Source organism: Semicossyphus pulcher, unplaced genomic scaffold, assembly GCF_022749685.1.
Source record: "Semicossyphus pulcher isolate SPU_LCO1_2020_fin unplaced genomic scaffold, fSemPul1.0.p SCAF_9, whole genome shotgun sequence".
NCBI lineage: Eukaryota > Metazoa > Chordata > Actinopteri > Labriformes > Labridae > Semicossyphus > Semicossyphus pulcher.
In genome coordinates this window covers 13,219,897-13,225,391 of record NW_027211770.1, presented here as the reverse complement: position 1 = coordinate 13,225,391, position 5,495 = coordinate 13,219,897, and positions in this window count along the sequence as shown.

The window sequence follows — 5,495 nt, the reverse complement described above, 5'->3', positions numbered from 1 at the left end:
GGTCAACCTACAGGAAACACTCCTCAAACTGGTGACTTAAACCATACGAAGGGTCAATTAGATAACTAAGCACAGATGGTCACAGTGAAACTTCAATCAAATATGCTCATCGACTATGTTCAGATCAATGGTGTTAATACTCCAAGTACTATCTCAACTATCTTCAAAAATACATGTTATATTGTTGTCCAGGTGTCAGTATTGCTGGAGGTGGGAAAGTGGCTCAGTCCTCCTTGTACTTAAAAGCTGTGCCTGAAAGGGCCATTGATGGAAAAGGTGCCAGCAACTGGGGACAGGGATCCTGTACCCACACCAACAAAGACATTTCCAGTCCATGGTGGAGACTGGACCTTCTCAAGCAGTACAAGGTCAACACTGTCACCATCACTAACAGAAGAGAAATTGAGAAATTCACTCAATGACAATTGCAATGCTAATCCCAAGTAGGTTATGCTTGATCACTTGAACTACCAGCTACCGACTGAATTATTTAACACTAACTGCGGAAATTCTGGAAATTAGTGCCCTTGATATTTCCGTGATTTCAAGACAGAAACCCAATTTTTAACTACAATACAATTATCGACATTCAACTACTGGTGAAATCCATTCACCTGGTAACTTGGTTTCTGCTCTTTTCCTCAGGTGCGCTGAGATCCTGTGCATCCCTGCTGGGGCCCAGACAACCTTTCAGTGTAATTGAATGAAAGGCCGTTATGTGAACATTGTGATTCCAGACAAACAACAATTCTTGACTCTGTGTGAGGTGGAAGTGACTGGGATTGAATCAGATGATGATGTGGAGTAATACGTCTGCAACCGAGTCTGAAACAATTCTTGGTACTTTTTGGGCTCCACTCAATCTAATTTTCAAGCTAATGCATGTTTCTGTTTCTTTTCTTTTAGTTACATATCTCAACTGATTGCCAATGACCATTATGTTAAGCTTTAACTGACATAAGTTTAGTTTTTGCAAGATGTAATGTTGCTTTCAAGTTCCATGAATTTCACATAACTTGCTTCACAGTTTACACCTGTTTTGTTGTTGCTGCTGAAGCAGTTTTGTCAAGTCCTCTTGCATAAAGATGGAAAGAAAACTATAATATGCATTCAAGTCAAAACTGCTTTTTAAAATAAATTTCACTCCCGCACAATTAAATTGACTTGTGTAAAAATGTTCTCTCCCCCATCTCTCTCTCTCGCTAAAAAAATACATAAAAGGCAGGTTACTTAAAAGGTTCTCAGAGTTAATGTGACACTATTACATTTTAAAAGGGTTAAAGAATAGACAGGATAAGATTATGTTGGAAGTCACCGAAAGCGATTTTAGGAGACCAAAATTAAATAACCTGCCAATTCTTCTAGAATTGAAAGCAGAATAAAACATCACCAAGGCCTATAACGTGGACATATTTTAACAGTTGAGACTCCAAAGCAACTGCAGCAAGAAACTGAAGCGAGCGTAGCTGCTGCAACAATACGAAGCGATTAAACAGGCTGCCCTTGGGGTGTCAATCCCGAGACTTTCCTGCTCGCGACGGAACGCTCATTAATCTTCAGCCTGTGGCACTCACGGATCGACGGGACTATGCTAGCGGGCCCTTAGCCCTTGAGGAATGATTGACTTAAGATCCCAATTTTAAATCAATAATAAATATTAAATAACATCAATATAGATTTTAAAAGATTAAATTTTAATCTATGGCAATCAAAAGATTCATAAGATTTTTACTTTAAATCTTAATTTTAATCTCTATCTTTAAAGACTAATTTAAATTTAACTTCTATCAGATAATCAACAACTAATTACCTTAAATCTTAACATCAATCTCGGCTAGTTTCTCTTTCCCCTTGTCCGGTTACCACTGTGGATCCCCTAGCGTTCGCTCCTCGCTCACAGGCCTCGTCCTCGACCCGAAACACTTATGAGCCTTGAGGCGTGCGGACACAGGAAGGGGGGGGGGGCGGAGTAAGGCTTCCCTATGTGATTCTCTCCCACTGGCTTCTGTAGGTCTCCCGATTCCCTGACAAACTTTTTACTCCTCACTTAGTTTTGTTGTCTAGTACTTAGCCCCTGTAGGAGTCTCTCTTTGTACCTCCCCAGGGTCACCAAGGTGAACTCCAAAACCTACAGTTATCTCATATCTCCGTCTGAAGAACCTGTAAGGGTCCCTAGCCTCACAAAGCCTAACAGTTATGAGCTTCTAACCAGGCCCCAGCCTGGGGAGGGGCCCTGACCGATTCTATACCTGATGTATGTGTGTGTATATGTGCCCTAAGGTCGTCAGTCGTGTAGCCGTAGTGTGGATGCGCTTGAGCTTACCTTCGGGGGCGCCACGAGGATCTTTGAAAAAAACTCTTGTGTGTGTCCTTGTGTGAGCAACTCACAAAAACAGACAACCAGAATCTCCCTTAAAAGTTTTAAAGGGTCTTTATTAAGTCAGATTCGTTAATACCAATTTAGTCTAAAATGAACTGAAGGTTTGAGTCTTGTGAGAAGACTTGGGAGCAGCACAAGATAGCTGCTTTTATACCGCAAGGGGAAAGTACCTAACAATTCCGTCCTAGTACAACACGCGTGAACGGACCTTTTTCTCCATGCAAAACAGTTGAACAGTCCGTTGTTGCTCACATGCACGTGTCACGAACGTGTCAAGACCTCGCACCTGCACTCTAGCTGGAAAGTCCATGGGTCAAACAGGGGTGAACGCCTGCTATATATCCTACTTGTTTCCCCATTTCTGTTCCAACCACCACAGTTTTTATTTATTCCAATAGATTTTTATCATTCTTTTCCTGTCTTTACTTCACCCACAAACCATCGTCTCTTTCTTCTGTCACTTTCTTTCTTTGCCTCGTTTTTCCACTGTATTAGTGTAGCACATCCATATGTCAGAGCTATTCTCTGGACATTTCTACCATGAGATATGACAGATCATCCATCAGTCTCAAAGGCAGCAATACTTCCAACATGGACGCTCTATCACCATGCTACTGTCAGAGGGGGGTCGGTAGTCCTCCACCCCCTACCCCATTCCCATAACACACAAACACACACACACACACACACACACACACTATGCCTGCAGAGGTGTCTTTCTTGGATATAACAACTTGCTGGGGAAACATTCCTCCAGCATAGATCAAGGCTTCATTGGGGCCAAATAAATCAGCCAGTCAACAGGGGGTAGAGGGGATGGGCTGACAGCCCCACATTCATGCAGCTTCTACTTCTTAAAAAGAAAGATTAAAGGCACATCAGTCTGCAAAGAACAAAAAAATTGCTGGAGTTTGTCATACTATGTTTTTGGAAAACGGTAAATTTCAAATGTGTCAAGAGCTGTTTCTGCCATCCTGGTTACCACACTCTCTCTCCAGAAACCAAATGGAATTCATTAGGGGTGTGAAAAAAAATCGATACAGTTAAGTATCGCGATTCTTTTGTTAACGATTTTTTGAATCACCAACAGACTCCTGAATCAATATTTACGCTGTAAGCCGTATTATTTAAATTGATTTAAAAAAAATTCATTGGGGGAAAATCCCGCTTTTATCCAGCAGAAGGCGCAATGGCAGTGTCATATGAGGTCTGGGACGAGGACAGCACTTGATAAAGTTGTCACCTCTAACTGCAATTTCGGCATTACACTGAGGTGGTGGTGGTGGCGCTGTATCATGATCAGTTCAGTGCAGCGGAAAAGGTGCCACGAAGACTGCCGAAGAAGAAGAAAAGTGACGGAATAAGGAGTGAAAAGTTTTCTGTTGAGAATATCTGTTTTTTAGCTACAGGTAAGGCAATGCTTTGATATTTTGTGTTTCTTTAAACATATTTAAACACAATTGTTTGGTTAGCATCGAAGCACATCCATTTTCTTATTAAAGGTGCTATATGTTACTTTCAGAAAATCCTCATTCCTAGCGACACGGTTGGTCGTTGAGGGCACTGCAGTCAACCTTCTTGTACGCGCTCGCGTGGACACTCGCGCGCATGAACGAGCATCCAGAGTTTTTGCCAAAGACACACAAAACTGAGCATGCTCAGTCTCTGAACTCACCGGCTCTGTTTACTTTTCACTGACGAGACGTGTTAATTGACAGGAATCATGTTGACCAGCATCATGTTGTCCAAAATCAACAGTTTGTCATAATACCTTAGTTAAGATCATGATAGGTGGTAAGTTATTTGTCAGGCTAGACTGACAACACTGACATACACACTCGGATAGTATTTTGGTAGTCATAACGTCAGCGAGCATGCTAAGGCTAGCCAACTAGCTCTAACATGAATACACTGCATGACTCCAGCATTGTGCTTCGTAACCAAACGGCAAATTACGCCAGCGAATCAGCAAATCATCACAGGCATTAGCTAACATGAGCCAGGCAGGGCAGGGGGGCTTGAGAGAGCTGGGATGAAGCACTTGTGCTGTGAGAGAAAAAATGCTGCACCCAGTGAGAGAACCCTGCACGCAGGTTTTGTTTCTATGACAACAATAAGTTGTGGGCCTGTTTTGATCCCCAAAAGTAATCGAAGGTCTCCATGATTTGCATGCCCTGCTGATGTTGACTCGAGTTTTCCCTCTGACGTCGATCACATTCCCGTTTGGTCAGAGGGGCTTCACTAGGTAAAACTGTTGTTTTTTATTCTTGTGTGTAGTTCGTGTCGCTGTTCTTGTGGGTGCCGGTCGTTTGTCGCTTGCGTTGTCTCGTGTTGCACACTGTTGACTGTAGTGGTGTAGAACGAGCTCTCGGAAGAGCTACTCGCGAACGCGCAGATACGTCACATCATCGTTTCCCAGAAAAAACGTCCCGAGTGCTTTACATAAAAATCAGCCCACAGGTTGTTAGGGCCAATGGAAGAAGTTGAGGAAGGTCTCAATTTATCAGTTTTTCTACTATCCCTTCACACATTGGCAATAAAAAATGATATTTGATTAATGAATATATGTAAAATCTTTCATATAGCCCCTTTAAGTTTTCCTTAACGTAAGATCCGACCAGTGTAACTTTTTCAGCTTCGCTGATACGGCTCGAAATATGAAAATAAGCAGTTACTTTTCAAAGTCAGTTCTTGGGGAGGAGAATGAAGAGGCGAGTGAAACATTGCAGACATCAACTTATTATGTCACTGATGGGATGCGGTGGATTTGTCAGTTCTGTAACAAGTACGCAAGCACAAAAAATGGGAGGGACGGACCGGTTATGGCGGCGATCAGAATGCAGGACGAGGCGTCAAGGTGAGGTCTAGTTTCCAAGTCATTAGAAGTGTATGCAAAAAAAGATGTTTACACGATTTTAACCACACTTTTGTAATCCTCCCAGATCTTCTCACTGAAAATTGTAATATAGAGAACACTATCACTATTTATGTCTGCATCAGCACAATTCAAAGTTCCTTATGAATGATTTATTGTTGTTTTGTTAGGTTAGACACCCCTGTGTAACAGATTCAATGCAAGGTGCTTGGATGTGTGTTGCAATGTGGCCATGGATGG